Here is an 18,100-nt window from a genome sequence, read left to right as displayed (position 1 = left end):
TACAAATTTCGCCCTTAAGCTACGACTTCAGTCTCCTATTTTACACTCGGGTGGCTGCCGCAGTAGTATACTCGGAGAATACACGTAGTGCCGGCAAGTGCCATAACCGCGGGAGCAAGGAGGGTTAATGTACATTTGGATGCAACTGACATGGCTTGTATCCACACCTCACCACGACCACCAAGTGAACATACCAGCTAAGCTGCCATGTAGCAAAGTTTGGCTTGAGAAATCACGAACTCTCAGCAAACCACGAAAACAATTGTACACACGAGTTTCCAGGTTTAAGCAAAAGAGCAAAGACTTAATTATTTACAGTCGCGAAATCTGTAAAATGTTCATTATTTGCGCGGGCAAATCACCAGTTTTGTCATTTCATAGATTTCGTTTTCTCAGTAAGAGCTGGATTGGCTGCACGAAATGACCTGCTGTATTTTATTAGTTCTGTATTCGTTTTTGTGAAAAAGAAATTACCTGTGATAGCAATATTACAAAGGAGTGTAATATTGAGAATTACGCGAAATAATATTTACTTTCCTTCGAGAACAAAACTGCGCCCCTTGCTGAAGGGGCGGAAATCATTTAAATGTAAGGAACGGCAGATGGTAACAGCTCTTGAGGGCGCGCTGAAGTGTTGCTCATGTGAAAAAAGTGCCGAAATTTTCAATGACTGTTGTGAAATATTACCGTATCGCAGAGCTTATAAATTTGCCTCGTGATGGAAGTCAAAGCTCATATAAGATCCGAAAAAGAAAAATATAACAATCTTAGCTGTTTCTCGCCTCTCCAGAGGACGTGGGTTTACTTGAAAACAGATATTTGTCTCCTATTACGTTTTAACTCTTTTATGGCGAAAGCAAAGGGTTTTATAAACAAAAGAAAAATATTCAGAGCTGTTAAATAAAGAATAGATAATTGCCCGCACTCTACTTCTTCTCTAAATGGACGAGTGCGTGAGAGTAAGGCTGTCATAGCCACGTCTACCTACATGTGCCACGATACCGCAGATTTCATCATGAGCAAAGCGCTTTCTGTCCGGCATACACAGATAACATTCCCTTGGACCGCCAGAACTACGCGAGGGTATAAACGTACAACTCGCTGCCTCCATGGGAACGGCATTTATACATAAGGATTGTTTGGTAGGTATGATACTGTAGAACACATATTAAGACGCGGTTCTGTTATCTTCATCGGCATAATTTATTCCCGAAATCAATTTAGAGAAAGAAAGGTAGCCTTCCAAAACTGGTTAGTGTGGTACTTAGGAAAAACTGAAAAGATCGGCGGTTAGAAAAACAACACTTTTGAAAAAGTTGCCAATGTTATGGCTAAAATTAATGCAGGACCTAAATTGGTAGAAATTTTGCGCACCAGCTGTGGGCAAGAAATACACTGAATTAGTGCACCACAGCAGAGGTTCTCCAGAAATCAACTCACCCAATTCCACTTATCTTCTATCTCGAATCTTAGTGACTGTGGCTGAAGCAGTTGGATTTATGCAGAGAGCTCCGCCGAAACCACAACTTGTGGCTTCTATACATCTCACAGCTCCCGCAAGAAGGAGCGGGAACATACTCAGTCATACAATAGCCTGATATGTCTTGCCGAAGCCGAAGGTCAACTTTTGTGGCAATAAGGTGATTTATCTTAAAGAATAATCACTTGGGTTAAAAGCTCGTAGAACCGAAACACTCAACTAGCTTAAAGGTCGCAAAAAGCTTCCCGTCACACAGTGACATTGTCTCATACTTATGCAATCTGTACATGTCAATAAAAAAAATGAAAGAAAACACACTATTCTGCGTCTGCCTAAAATACCGAGAAAGAGTAAGTAAGAATACTGGATTTTTTTTCTTTTTCTGTGGTCTTCTTCAAGTTATACAGTCATCTAAATGATCAAGTAAAAGAAAACGTGGTTTTTTGAGAATGGCAGTCAATGTGCCTATGTAAAATAACTTATAATGAGATCGTCAGCCTGTTAAGGAGCCTGTGTGGTCCTTACAAGCATGTAAAAAGCAAAGTACCAGAAGACGGCAACGCCTGGTTGCGTTCGTTGCGATGAGGATACTCAATGAATATGCAGTACTTTATGAAATGTAAGGGCTGAACTTACACCGAACTTTATGGGCGCGGATATATTCTACACAATGCGCGTTGAGAAATACAGAAATCGCAAGTTTTACTGCTTCGTAACAGTTGCTCGTCCATATAGGACCGAGCAACGTACTAAAAAGTGTACAGATGCTGGATTTGGATACGCGCATGCTTCATCTCAAGAATTTCTTTTGTTCGCACTGGCACGGCATCAATCTAAGTCAGTCTTGTGCAGTGTGCGCTGTTCGGGTCATTTAGAAAAGTATACATCGCGTGCAACTCGAAGCTGGTTGCAGTTCTGCGAACCGCACTAACGACAACATCTTTTATTCCTGCAGCGTGCCGTTAACCTTCAGGGAACACTAAAAAAGGAAAGCAGAGTCACCCAACAAGGCTTTTTTTTTAATTTGATTTTCGAGTTATACGAGCGCTTCATTCGGCGTAGCGTTGTCAGCGGCGTCGCGCATCACGATACAGCTAGACATTGTAACTAGTAGGCTGGTTAACTCTTTTATTGAATAGCTTTGTTTACCTCTCATTGTTAATCTCCTTATTTAAAAGAGGTGTAGAGCCCACCGTGTCTTGTATTCATAGAGTTTTTAAAATTTAGAAAAACGATTTACCCTTGGCGATACTGCTTGGCAAAGGTGGGCTATTTCAACGAGTAATGTGCACGGGAGGGGCGGCGTTGCCAGCAAGCCTTTCAAAAACACGTGTACTTTGGTGCGATTTTGTGTTGCGAAACCCGATGCGAGCTCCGATGCCATCAAGGAACTCTGGTTCAGGGCGGCGAAGCGAGCTCCGCCAACGCGCGCTCTCACCACCACCCTCTGCAAATGTCCGGAGATGGCTTTGTCCCTGAATGCGCCACTCACGAGAAGACCCTGAGCCATTGTCGACGCGAGCAAACGTTATCCGCCGATACCTCCAATGTCTCGCCACCGCCACAGCAGGCCAATTAGCCCTTCCCCGTCTGCTTCGACTTACCCGAAATGCCTATAGTTTATGTTTGATGGCTAGCTAACCAGCTCTGTGTGTTATTTGTTGAAGTAATAAATTCCATATGCATGTTCACGCTTTGTCCTCCAACCCTTTTTTCCGATTGAGCACGAACCCCTTTGCGGTTAGCGAAGACGCTGCAGCCGCAAAGTGGTCTTGCAGGGCAAAAACCCAGAACACCAAACCGCCAAAAGGCAGCTTAACGTGTGGCAAGCTCTCTAGACAAGGGATGACGTTCAGTTTGGTTCGTGTAATGGCCGCGCGTACTTAAACACCATTAGGCTTGACCTGTACTTGGAGTTGCGAGCAAGGTTAATATGCTTTCTTGAGAGCAAGCTGTGCGGACTAGCAGCATGAAAGAATTGTCACGCATGCTACGGTTTTCTTGAGCATTTTCTTCGAGAAACATTTTGAAGGTTCAGCGACGAGGCACGCACAGGGAGCGCAAGACCGAGCTGTCCGCATAGACAAGTAAGCCCGAATCGAGTTAGTGCATCAGCCTGAATGGTTGCCCGAGATTCTTTGTATATAGTTATCGGAATTCACCGTTCTGTCTCTGGCTCTGAGAATAGGATGCCGTAATGCACTGACCTCTGCTGCGAAGCACCGGGGTGCTTAGGCCCAAAGCTCTCACGGCGCTGCTTGTCGCGCTTGGGTGGACACAGTCGTGCTGTGGCACACAGTTTATGCAAACTCAGTTGCTTGTATTATATTAACCCTGATATACTCGGGAAGTCTCCTTCAATAACAGAAAGGGGACTTTCTTGAAATGAATTTTCTTTTTTTGCAGCCAAGCAAATGAAAAATTCACGCGACCAGAGACGCTGACGTGGTTGATGTGGTTGATTGCTCTTTGATCGAAGAGACCCAGATTCGTTCATATAAACCGGGCGTTTGGGTGGTGCCAGATTAAATTGCTTTGCCCCGAGTTTTACCAAACGGTTAGTTTGCCCGGCCTCCATAGCCTTGGATTGGAGCTTTAGGTGACCGTAGGAACGAATTCGAGTGAAACCGTCATCACCTGCTCTCACTGCCTACGTTCCAGCCTGCTGCCATGTGGCCGTGTTACTCCAAGCGGCGTAGTCTCCGGCACAGCAGTTCCCGCCGGCAACGAGACTAGAGGGGAGACCACCCCGCCCCCTCTTAACCCTGCTTTCCAACAAAAGCGGCGCGTCAGCACAACACCCTCCCGGTGAGATGACTTTGACGACCGGCCGCTTGACAACCGCGGGGGCACCGTTACCTTGCTGCTCGTCGAACGACCCTTGTGCCTGCCTTCACGAGCTGTCCTCCAGACGTTGTCCAGGGACTGTAGTACTGTAGGCCAACATTTAAGCGGGGAGCGATGTGGAAAACCTGTTTCCCTTCCCGTTTTGACCCGGCTTATTATCCTCATCATCAGGAGTCGAGACTAAGCCGGCTTCCTCGCGGTGGAAGCGGAAGCAGCAACGGGAGCGCCACTTCGAAGGCTACACAAAATTCCGTGGAGGTGGGCATAGTTCCTTCGGACCCCACCATCTACACGAGCGCTTGTGCCCGCACCCCCTCGGCGCCTCACGGGGCAGATACACGAGAAGATCTCGCGCCGTGACGCTGGACTTGTGGTTCCGTGCGTCGAAGGAGGCGCAGCAAACGGGCGCTTTCGCCGGCTACCCAGGCTAATGTCCGATGAGGATGGCATCGACCCAATGGGGAAGATTTGGGGATGCCTTAGCTGCAAGTATGCGGCGTGCACTGGAAGATTCGGCCGCTATCTTTAGAGCATGCAAAAGTTTGCTGTCGACACCTCTGACGTCGTACCCCTGCTTCAGCCGGTAAGCCGGAAGCTCTTCTTACGTTGCGTACAACTTCCTAGGAATGCCTGGTTAATGTTTCGTTGTTAGCCAGTCCGCTCTATATGTTATTTGGAAGTGCAAGAAATAACGCTTTAATGTACGTGCTTTGTTGTTCCTGCCTTTATTCTCTCCACTGCGAGCTCCTCCGCAGTTACTGAGTGAAGTCGCTGCATCCGCGGAGTGGTAATGGGGTGCGGAAGGCTGCCTGGCCTATCTCCACAGGAGGAAAAATTTGTCGGACCACTGTGCCGAGGGTAACTGCATTTGAGAAACTCTATAACTAATATTGATTTTACTGACTGTCAGCTACACGCTTCTCAATAAATAAGAATAAAATAGTAATATTTGAAAAGTTAATTATTCAATATCAGTTCATCGCCTATTGGCTAACTCGTCTGATCTTTATTATGATGCACTGCAGTGCTGAATATGCTATGCCGAAAAAAGGGCTCTTCTAACTCACAAAGCAATTGTGATGACCCCCATAATGCGCAGGTCCACACGGGACGGAGAGGCAAAGAGACACCGTATGGCTCAGTTTAAACAAACAGGTATATTCAATAATTACACATGATTAAGATTATACATCAGAGGCTGGGGCGTCCGAGCTTACGTGCCGACGACTTCATGGGGGCGATGGAGTGGCTCCGGAGTTGGGCTCGAGCGGTTGCTGGCAGAAGCTGCACGCCGTCGGGCTTCGGCGCTGAAGGCCCTCTTGGCGAACGATGTCGTCCTCAGCTCAGACTGGACTGCATCCGTTTACATGTGCTTTTAAGCACTTGATTAACAAAGGACTAAGGGCGGTCATTTCCAGTGGCCCGCCCAAAGCATCAATTCTCCAATCCAAAATAACATGCGAGATGGGGACAACCCCTTGGGTTGGGCTTAGCCTCGAACCCAGAGTCTGTTAACTATACAAACTAAATAAACAACAAAAACGCCACCACTCTCTCTCAAGTGAGAGTATACACAGGCTCTCTCTTCGGAGCTAATTCACTAGCGCCTGTCTTTCCACATTCTTGGCGAGTACTGCCTGTCCGCCATGACAGGTGTCCGTCACGGCCCTTCTGGGAATGCGCTTTTGTTCACGAGGCACGGCGGGAAGCTGTGGGTGCCTTCCCGGCGATAGCCCACGTCGAAAGGGGAAGGAGGGAAAGAATGTTGTCTTCGTGGTAGCGCATAGCGTCGGCTGTGGTACGGCGCGCTCTGGCCCGCTGACAGCTCCCTTGTCCTGGAATGTGCCCGGGAGGGCCGCACCTGGAACGGCCACGCAAATTGGGGAGGATAAAGCCTGTTTCCCCGCGGCAGCGGCGGCGGGTCCGGTTGTTCTGGTCGTCACTCAAAGAGCATGGCTGGGTAATTGATGATGCCGCTGTCACGGCGGCGGGTCCCTTCGTTCTGGTCGTCACTCAAAGTGCATGGCTGGGTAATTGATGATGCCGCTGTCATCTGGGTCTCCGTCTACGCCGCGCCGTGGAACGCGGAACCTCGCAGCACACACAAGGAATGTCACACTCGCTCACCCTCCAGAAGAATGTTCTCCGAACATTTGAGTCCCTGCAGCTCCCCTTGTCTTTCTGAATCGCCTCGCACAGTGCGTCCGACAAAACACTTTTCGCTGCACTCAACACCACTGCACAACACCAATGCCTCCGCTGTCATAACTGGCGTCTCCAGGGGCAGCACTGATCTTCTTTTACAGATAAACATGAAACTCAGCACCCAAGCCTCTCCTTTCTAGTCCAAACTGGACGAAATAAATTTACCACAGTTACAAAGGAGCTCCCACTTCTAGCACGATCACGGCACAGACCAAAATATAGATAACGAAAGGAAGTAGGGCAGGTTCTGCATGCGCTCCGCATGCTCTCCTGTGAAGGTGTTACTTAATGACAGAAAGGTTTAACTATTAACTCCGATAACTTAACACATACGCATATAGCAATGTTATGAGCTGCGGCATTACACAATTCTGACCAGTTCACAACTCCGCTCTGTTTACACCATTAGTCCGACTTAGCTTTCCGATTTCGCAGCGGATATCGGCCTTCATGAGTCATACTAAGTAAGTCTGTGACCCTTTGTCTGCTTTGGGACTCGCGAGGGCTCGTGGCAGGAGCCTCTCCTGGCGTTATCTGCGCGGCAACCTCGCGCGCTTCTTCTTCTAGCAATGCATGAAGTAAATCCGGTGGCATTCTGGCCGTCACCTCTGGCGCCTGCCGAACAAATGCAGGAGAGGGCGTTTCTTGCGAACTATCTGCGCGCTCCGCTTCACTTCTGTCCCCATCAAAATCCGCGCTTTCCCTTTCCTCATTTCGTGAATACTGAACCGGTGCCGACTTGAGGCGATTTGCGTGTATCCTTATCAAGCGCCGGTTTACGTCTCGGACTCTGAAGTTTACCGGAGAAAGCTTCTCGACAACCTCGCACGGTCCTCTCCACTTCGTCTGGAACTTACGAGCTAGCCCAATCTGCCTTTGGCAGTTTTCAATGTACACGCTGTCCCCCACATTAAACGGCGCGTCTCTAGCACTGCGATCGTGCACCTCCTTCCTGCGCTTCGCCGCTTTCTTTAAGGCCTCCTTTGCGATGTCCCTCGCCACTTGCAAGCGCGATTCTAGCTCAACCTTATAGTCGTCCAGTGAAGCGTATGGGACACGACGGGGGCCCTCTGGCACTTCACTAGGCTGGTCCGGGTCTCGGCCGTAGAGAAGAAAGAATGGCGATTCGCCCGTGCTCTCGTGTGCTGCGGAATTGTAGGCAAACATTGCATACGGGAGCCACAAGTCCCAGTCCCGCTGGTCGCGCGAAACAAAATGCGACAGGAACCCGGCCACGGTTTGGTTCAGTCGCTCCACCGCGCCGTTGCAAGCCGGATGGTACGGTGTTGTCTGCTTCTTAGCGATCTTAAGCAGCTCGCAAACTCTCCTCATTAGCTGCGACACGAAGTTCGTTCCCCGATCTGTCAAGAGGTGCCTCGGGGGTCCATGTCGGAGCACGATCTGTTCGACAAATGCTCTTGCAACCGTGTCTGCATTCTGATCTGGGAGTGCTACCGCTTCCGCGTATTTTGAAAGGTGATCGACAAATACTAAAATGTACTTGTTTCCGGAAGTGGTCGTGGGCAATGGGCCCATTATGTCCATACCTGTCCGCTCGAAGGGAGCCGAAACCTCAGGAAACGGCTGAATTGGAGCTGGTCTTCGTCCCTTGGGTGTTTTTCTTTCGAGACAGGAATGACACTTCGCACAGTAGTCTCTAACATCCTGTCGCATGCCACTCCAAAAGTACAAACGCTCCACACGCCTGCGTGTCTTCGCTACGCCAAAATGACCGGCGCATGGCGCATCGTGAAACGCGCGAAGAACCCTTTCTGTCCACGACCGAGGTATGACGACTCTCTCCAAAGCGGTTTTCTCTGGTCTCCCTTTCCTGGTTGGCCTCGTGCGTCGACACAGGGTGCCGTCTTTGCCAATGAAATAACCTAGCTGTTCGGGGTGAGACGGTGCGTCCTCTAAGCTTTCGATTATTCGCTTCAGGTCCGGATCTTTGCACTGCTCTGTGCGTAATTCGGCGGGGTCGACTACGGGGACAAACTCATCTATAGCTGCCACGGCAGCTGTGCGGCTGAGTGCATCAGCATTCAGATGCGTCTTTCCTGACTTGTGCTCAACTTCAAAGCAGTATTCCTGCAGGTGTAGATTCCATCCAGCGAGTCGCGAGCTAGGGTCCCTGACACTCATCACCCATTTCAGAGGATGGCAGTCTGTGACTAGCTTGAATTTGCGGCCGTAAAGGTAGCATCTGAAGTGCTTTACTGCCCAGACAACGGCGAGGCACTCCCTTTCCGTAGCTCCGTACTTTTGCTCTGTGGGGCTCAGCTGTCGGCTAGCAAAAGCAACGGGATGTTCTTTGCCCTCGATAACCTGAGATAGCACGGCACCCACTGCGAACTTTGACGCATCTGTGGCCATAACGAAGGGCAAATTAAAATCCGGGTGGCGCAACAGCGGTGCACTCATTAGCTTCCTTTTCAGGGCCCCAAAAGCATTCTCCGCGTTTTCGTCCCAGCGAAAGGCGACATTTTTGGCTGTTAAGGCGGTGAGCGGCTTAGCGAGCTTGGCGAACTCCTCTATGTGCCTTCGGTAGTAACCGATCAGGCCGAGAAACTGCCGGACCTGGCGGACGCTAGTCGGGGATGGAAAATCCGAGACACACCTTAGTTTCTCAGGGTCCGGTCGCACGCCGTCAGCTGAAACAACGTGCCCGAGGTATTTCACCTCGTTTTTGAGGAATTGGCACTTAGAGGGCTTCAGCTTGAGACCCGCTCCTCTTAGTCGCACCAAAACCTGCTCAATATCGCGCAAATGGTTCTCAAAACTGTCACTGTATATGATAATGTCATTCATATACACGAAGCACAGCCTCCCCAGAAGACCTGCCAGGATAACATCAGCGGTTCTCTGCCAGACAGCAGGGCTGTTGGCCAGACCCATCGGCATTCTTTTCCATTCATAGTGCCCTGAGGGCGTGTTGAATGCCGTTTTCTCGGCATCTGCCGGATCCATTGCTATCTGCCAGAATCCCGCCGCCATGTCCACTACCGTGAAGTACCTGGCAGAGCCCAGCTGAGAAAGCGTCTCCTGTATATTGGGGATGGGGTATGGATCGATGCTAGTTACGGCATTTAGTTTGCGGTAGTCCACTACCAATCGATACGAGCCATCTGGCTTTTCCACCAATAGTGCTGGTGCTCCCCAGGGTGACTTTGAGTGTTCGACAATGCCGCGATCAATCAGGTCCTGCACCTGCCGCTCCATCTCCTCACGTTGGGAGTAAGGAATCCTGTACGCACGCTGGTAAACGGGCGATGAAGTGCCGGTTTCTATCCTGTGCTTTATAACGCCACAGCAGCCCAAATCCAGGTTGGACGCGGCGAATACCTCCGAGTAGTCGTTCAGCAAACCAGCCCGAGCCTCCCTCTCCCTGGATTTTACGTGAGAAAGATCGAACGACACCTTTGGAGCAGCCGAAGGACTAGCATGCTCTACAGTTGCGAGTACCGTATCGGTGGGCTCACGTTGCTCTATCGCAGAGGTGAAGAAAGCCAATGTTTTGTTCTTGGGAAGGCTCAGTGGCTGCTGGCTACAGTTAACCACCCGTAGGGGCACTCTGTGGGCGTCATTAACTGTCACGAGGCACGCGGCTGCCTTCAGGCCATTGCTGAGAGAGTCGACCGGCTCAAGCACTCCCACGGCGCCGCTCTCTACATCTGAAGGCACAAACGCGTACAAAATGTGCTCCGACCAAGGAAGGACGACCGCCTCGTCGACCAGCCAGACGGCAACCCGCGAATATACCTTCTCCAATGATCCCACTGTTTGGCGGGTGTCAATATCGGTAATGCGAATCTCAGCCCCTCTCCTGTTCAAAAACGGAACTTTTGAGCCGCCCGCATTAACCTCTTCCTCAGAGAATGAGACTACTACCTTCCCTTTTCTCAAAAAATCCTGCCCTAATATACCTGACACTCCGTTTGGCAGAGACACCGTGTCCGGGCATACGTAGCAGGGGTGCTCCAATGCAATTCCGCCGAGAGAGAAGTGTAACCGGTAGAGTCCACTTATGCCAAGAGGATCCCCCGTTATGCCTACAAATTTGGTTGCCATACCACCAGACGCTTCCATCACCTCGCGGTCCCCCTTCCTTCGAAGCGTGTTAAAACTGCTCTCCTTAAGCAATGTCACCTTTGACCCCGTATCTATCAACAATTCCATACAACAACCATTTAACTTGCAACGCACAACCGGGCATGCCTCGTCGGCCACACAAACTACCACCACCTCATCATCTACTGCTCCCTCCCCAAACTAGTTTTTTGTCTCGGTATCTGGAGCCCCGCTGTAGGCTTGCTTAGGGCGTGTCTCACCTGCTTCTCTTTGTGGCTCCCCACGGCGCACGTTTTGGCAGAACCTGGCGATGTGTCCGCGACCCTGGCAAGCGAAGCATACGATTTCTTCAAAATCTCGCATACCGCGCCTGTAGCTTTGTGGCGGTCTCCGGTTTCCAGCAAATGGGCGCTGTTGAGCGCGCGCTTCAACCTGGCATTCTGCCTGCTGAGATAGCAGCTGTTCTAAGCGATCTAACCGCTCTGTCAAGAGAGCAACCTCAGGGTTGAGCACCGCTCTCTCTATGACGCGTACTCTCGCTGCGGCTGTCGTTAACGCCTCATTTTGTTCCTCATCCAATGCGGCCTCCACGGCTTGGTCGAAATTGCTCGGCTTGCGCGAGAGCACGAACCGGCGCACGGGGTCTTGCAGACCAGCCACGAACAAAGCGGTCATTTCCTCTTTAAGTATATTCTCCGCGTATTTCTTCTTAAGCTGGTCTCCTTCCTCCTCCCTGCTTAACGTATCGCGCGCTAAGCGCTGAAGCCGCGACGCAAACGTTCGCACGTCCTCCCCTACCATCTGTCCGGCGTCACGGAACCTCTGTACTCGCACGTGACGTGGTTCAGTGTCAAAATGCTCAAACGCGAGCTTCTTAAATTCCGCAAATGATTTTGTGGATTTTACTTTTTCGTCTCGCCATGCAAAATCATGAGCAGCTCCTGCCATCTTACACCTCGCCATTCCCAACATTTGAGCATCGGACCATCCCCCCATTTCCCCAATCTCTTCTAGCATGGAAAAGAAATCGCAGATTGGAACCCCTGTCTTATCTCCCGTAAACGTCGGAATGACGCTTCCTAATGCCAGCATGCTTGCTCCGAGCGACGGCTGTGGAGTGGGAGCTCCCTCAGATAAAGACATTTTTTTTTTCAAGCCCTCCGGTGCCTCAAGCCTCTCAAATGGGGGTAAAAGTCCCACAATCAGTCCCGTGATTCCCTTTTGATTACAATTTTGAAGTCATGAATGTCGCAGCATTCAGAGGACATTTGCTTTTGAGACCCCACTTCTGACACCAGTGTGATGACCCCCATAATGCGCAGGTCCACACGGGACGGAGAGGCAAAGAGACACTGTATGGCTCAGTTTAAACAAACAGGTATATTCAATAATTACACATGATTAAGATTATACATCAGAGGCTGGGGCGTCCGAGCTTACGTGCCGACGACTTCATGGGGGCGATGGAGTGGCTCCGGAGTTGGGCTCGAGCGGTTGCTGGCAGAAGCTGCACGCCGTCGGGCTTCGGCGCTGAAGGCCCTCTTGGCGAACGATGTCGTCCTCAGCTCAGACTGGACTGCATCCGTTTACATGTGCTTTTAAGCACTTGATTAACAAAGGACTAAGGGCGGTCATTTCCAGTGGCCCGCCCAAAGCATCAATTCTCCAATCCAAAATAACATGCGAGATGGGGACAACTCCTTGGGTTGGGCTTAGCCTCGAACCCAGAGTCTGTTAACTATACAAACTAAATAAACAACAAAAACGCCACCACTCTCTCTCAAGTGAGAGTATACACAGGCTCTCTCTTCGGAGCTAATTCACTAGCGCCTGTCTTTCCACATTCTTGGCGAGTACTGCCTGTCCGCCATGACAGGTGTCCGTCACGGCCCTTCTGGGAATGCGCTTTTGTTCACGAGGCACGGCGGGAAGCTGTGGGTGCCTTCCCGGCGATAGCCCACGTCGAAAGGGGAAGGAGGGAAAGAATGTCTTCGCGGTAGCGCATAGCGTCGCCTGTGGTACGGCGCGCTCTGGCCCGCTGACAGCTCCCTTGTCCTGGAATGTGCCCGGGAGGGCCGCACCTGGAACGGCCACGCAAATTGGGGAGGATAAAGCCTGTTTCCCCGCGGCGGCGGCGGCGGGTCCGGTTGTTCTGGTCGTCACTCAAAGAGCATGGCTGGGTAATTGATGATGCCGCTGTCACGGCGGCGGGTCCCTTCGTTCTGGTCGTCACTCAAAGTGCATGGCTGGGTAATTGATGATGCCGCTGTCATCTGGGTCTCCGTCTACGCCGCGCCGTGGAACGCGGAACCTCGCAGCACACACAAGGAATGTCACACAATCTTTTTACAAGTGCAGAACATCTTAGGTTAAAGGCCCGTTATATTGCATAGGAGGTACGCACTCAAGCCAAAGTGTTGGTCATTTTGTTGTGCATGGACTAAGCTGAAAGGCTATGGCGCAGGTATCATCGGCTATTCCCCCTTCTCCGTCCTGCACCGCTGAAACTGGGCGTTCGACACCAAAATGGCGCCCACGAGGTAGCGTACTTCGTATAAAATGCTTCGGCGACAGCAGCTCAGACACAATAATTATTTCATCAGCATAAAGTAGCACCTGTGTACAAGAAAACTCTACTGTGTCTTGTGTCGCCGCCACAATTACCTAAAATGCGCATCACGTGCACACAGAAGTCGATCAGGAGAAAGAAACCAATCAAAGAGCTTAAAGTAGTTCGTAATTATTTTCACTTTCAGCAGCGCGTAGCAGGACGACGACGGAAGACGAAGACAAAACAAGCGCTGATCAGGTAATACAACAAAGGCTGACTGAGCCATTTCAACCGCCTTAGACGTATACAAATGTTCTCATGCGATCACAAACCCTCCTTCTTACGAGCGGACAGCAAGGACAGCGTTAGTGCTAAAGCACGGTCCCGATGGGTTAGCCCCGAGCAAGATCTTGAGGTGTTTGTGGGGTTGTGCAAAATGAACTTAATAAATCAAAATAAATCAAATTAATATCCGCAACTGCGCTTTGAACCCACTGCGGCGCGAACAGATCAGCTTCGCTGGGTAATGCGCGAGAGCAGTAGGCTGTCGCCGCTTTTCATTTAAACATGATACCTATTACACTGAAAATACGCCCAGCCGAACACGCTTCGTGTTAAACTTCAACATGCTCTCGCGCTTTGCATTGCACATTAAGCTCTTCATCAACTAATATTACTACGAGGCTATTATTCGCGCTTTGAGCTACGTGGAGATAGGACCGAGCGATGTGCGTAACATCTGTTGGCGTGGGTAACGTTTTGGCCGAAACACGGCAATAGAGCAATACACGTTGGCGTTCACAACATAGCTGCAGAAACGCCGTACTGAAGTATAGGCCACCGGCGAACATCGGGTAAATGGGCTTTGACGACGAAAAAGTTGAAGACGTGCATAATCGGCTCCCTGGGCGAGTGGACACCTCATTCGCACTTTCAGGGACATGGCGGTGGTCTCCACCAGCGCTTCTATACAATATTTCGAGCTTAGGATTGCTACGCAGCCGCCGCTGTCGGGTTCGAACCCGGGTACTCCAGATCGGTGGCCGAGCGCCCTAACCATTCAGCCGCCGCGGACCGCGATGTCCAGATGTGAGAGCTAATCCGCCCTTTCGTTTCCTCAAGGAAGAGGAGAAACCTTTATTGTACTCCGCGGTTTATTGGCATTCTAAGAGATGGTCTCTCATTGGTTGTATCCCCAGGAGCCTTCTCTGTCGACCTCGTCCACTTTTAATCAATGGTCGGTTGCAATCAGTCCAGGGCTCCTCTGGCCACTGCCGACCGTTGAGTTTCCTGTGCTAGACCTGGTTGGTCTTCACAGCGGTCGCTGAACAAAAACCTTTCTTTTGCTAAAAACAAATGCTGTCGCATTCATCCACGTAGTAAACTTAAGTGCCCTCACAATAGTTTTTCATGTCTATGGCAGATGGGCGTTTTCGCTCTTTGTAGTTTTTTACCAAGTGCACACATTGTAGGCGTAGCTATTGCTGGTTCACATGCATATGTGCTGAATACTTTTGCGGGCTTTCAGCAGGTGTCACCGATGGCCTGCATCTTCATTAAGCATCGTTTGTGGCAGAAGCATATGATAATGCCATAATTTCTCAGTGCTAGATTGGTTTCATGTTGTCCACTCAGAACGCTCGTAATTCTTGCTACGCACAGCTGTCTGGCTTTTCAAAGCCTGGCATAATGTTCATTTAGCTTCACATGCGGGAGCGGAGGAGCGCCGTCGAGATTACACTTCTGACTAAGCATTGAGAGGCATGGAAATACACAAGAATCTATGCAATGAACGACAAGATGCTACACGTGGATGGTGGCAAGTTACATTATTGATTACGTATAGATATCCAGGTCATGTACATTTCCATCATAATAAGAGAATTGATCCAATAGGTGATTCGGGTTCTATTAACACAACCAGGGCTTATATGATATGCCCGTTTGGCTTCATATGACCTTTCATATCAACCAAGCTTGCTCCTTTACTCCCCATAAGAAGTCATATTGTTTACATATGGAACATGTATGGCTGCATATCTGTCCCATATGGCTTCATATCTTTCCCATATGAATTCATATGTTCTCATTATATTTGCGTTGCGTTATTGCGCTATTCCGTTATTGTGTAACCTAACCGCATTATATTTCATATTTGTTCCATAGAAATTCATATGAAACTTTTACAATAGGCAGCACTAGATTGTTCCACTTCAGCTTGATGTGTGGTGGAAATATTTTTGTAAGGAATTCGCATTTCTTTGAATTGAAGTTTGCTTTAATTGGATGACTTGATTTCATCTTTACGAAACTACAATTTTAATACATTGCCAACATATAAATGCGATTCCCCGAAATGTAATTTCGACCAAAAGATTGATCTGCGACAGCTTGAAGTGTGCTGTAAATATGTTTACAGGATTGCCCGTTTTTAGAATTGAGTGTACTTTGATGAAATAATTTCATATTTACGAAAGCACGCGTTTAATATATTGCCAAAATGCTAATGCGATTCCCCGAAATACTATTGCGAGCACCAGATTGTTCTACGGCAGTTTGAAGCGAGCTACAAGTATGGTTAGAGGACTGCCAATTTCTCAGAACTGAAGTGTACTTTGGAGGAATTCTAATATTTAAGAACGTACACTTTCAATACGCTGATAATAGACCAAGACGACTTATGTAGAGTTTCATGTACTTGAAATGTGCTCTGAAGCATGCTTTCTGGGTGGCATTTTTGACACATTTTTTACAATATATTTCGAATACTGATCGTTAAATTTTAGGAACCTATATCCTGCATACTTTTCATGTATTCACTAAAACAAAATATGTTTAAAATACAATGTAAATATTCCTCCGTATATTAGAACTGTATTTATTTTCGCTAAAGGGGTATACATGTGACAGCTTATGTACATTTAATTTACTAAAATTTTGTTTGTTCTAGTATCATAGCAAAAAAAAAACAATAATTAACTGATATTTTACTGTAGACAGATATGGCAATTCGCCCCATTCTCTTTATCAACGAATCACGTTCTCAATGCCATGAGGTATCACAAAAAAACGCGTCCGTTTCAAGACAAAATGTAGTTGAATTGGTAAATTTCTTACTCGTGCTGAATACCGAGGTTCTTTTTAGCCTAGTGTAGTAGGCAAGAAAATGCGGTGCAAATTTTTCAACATTAGCTTTACTGATTCTGATAGCCTTGCACTGCCTTCCTTCATTGGTAATGTCTGTAGAAACTGTCCGACCGTGAGAACACATAGAGAAGGGCATACAGAGCTACTCTGCATATATCATCTGCGAAGATATGGCTGCCATCAAATACGTTGAATTTTCCACGTTCTAGCAATCCACAGTACTAAAGATGTGCCTTTGTGGAAAGAATGTATAAACTTGTTTTCCGTTTTTGTAGAACTTGTACTCAGGATACATTCTGAACATGCTTTCCCGAGCATAGGGAAGCCGCCACAAGGTGTGTTGAAGGAGCAGCGTCAAAATATTGGTATTTATGATCCCAATGCTCCGCGCTTTTAGAAATATTTTACCAAAAAGGATGAAGCGAAATGGTTTGCTTGTTCTTATGTACAGGCGCGGACAGAAGTAAACGTAGCGCGCCGCACAAGAAAGAACTGCGCGTCAGCGCCGCCTAGCCGAACCAGACGAAAGCTCAACTTTGCGCAACTTATTTGCTCACAACTCTGACTGCTTGTTCGCACGTTTCTATTCTTGCTTCGCAGAGTTTGAGTGACGCAAGCGCAGTTTATATTTATGAAAGGCGAGTTTGCTCATTTCTCAAACCAGCTCCTAGGAGACTTTAGCAATGCCTAATAACATGTGTTTTAAATGCCGTGCAGTTGATGTGCACGTGCTTATAGCTGGGCCGGCCGCCCCAAGACCTTGAATCTTGAAGTTAGTCGATAATTGACCACTGCCACTGGTCTCAACATACCAAAACCACCGGAAACACTGGTGCAGAGGCCGCGAAACTACGTCACGTCCAGGCAACAGCTGTAGGAGCTGCCTCGCAGATACGTCGGGCTGCCGTTGAAATGACTCCTCGTTCTCAGCTTAGGCCTTCGATATTACCGCGCCCGTAGTGATAATATTTATATTTTCTCTACCTCCGCATCTTTCCTCGCTAATAACAACACTTGCTTCTCTGAACAAAACAATGTGTTGGTACCAATAGTAAACACTAATTGTGAAAAACAAACTGCTTGTTTTGGGCTATAAAAGTATGGAATTCATTACCACTAGCAATCAAATCAGCGCACTACCAGCCCGCATTCCACACACACATTGCCAAAAAATACCTGAGGAACAGCATTCCTGAGAATGTTTTCTAAAGCGACCGGTTTACTTTATGTCCAAAACTGCAAAAGCCATTGCACTGCAGAAGTCTAACTTGAATTGACCTTGTGAAACTAAATAAATAAAACATTGCCGCGGCTGGGCTTCGAACCCGCTGCGACGCGAGCAGATCAGCCTCGCTGGCCTTCGCGCGAGAGCGTAATGATATCGCCGCATGCACTCACCCATCCTGTTAATCTTCAACACGTTCTCGCGCTGTGCATAGCACGCCGTAATCTTCGTCATCAAATACTAATATCGAACCAATATTGGCACGAATCATCATAGTGTTTGTTTATTCATTCTTCAAAGCTGCCGCCACGCCGCTTTATCACTTTATTTGGGGATGCAAGACGACACCAGATTTATCTCGATTGTTCGCATCCAGGCGGAGCCAATCTTACCTTGTTCCAGAATGTTCTAGTAACGTTCAACGTTTTATCTCTAAAGTTTGCTATCAGCTTGAAATTGAGCACAGCCGAGAGCGCCGGGGATTCTCTGTTTGACGGCCGCTGAGCACGTTTGTTGCTACGCCGCCGCCGAGTGATTCAGTCTATTGTGGGCACAAGTCCGCCCAATAAACAGTTTT

This window comes from Amblyomma americanum, chromosome 8 (genome assembly GCF_052857255.1).
Source record: "Amblyomma americanum isolate KBUSLIRL-KWMA chromosome 8, ASM5285725v1, whole genome shotgun sequence".
Taxonomy (NCBI): domain Eukaryota; kingdom Metazoa; phylum Arthropoda; class Arachnida; order Ixodida; family Ixodidae; genus Amblyomma; species Amblyomma americanum.
The sequence above is the reverse complement of the archived record's forward strand: the minus strand, read 5'-3'. Positions refer to the sequence as shown.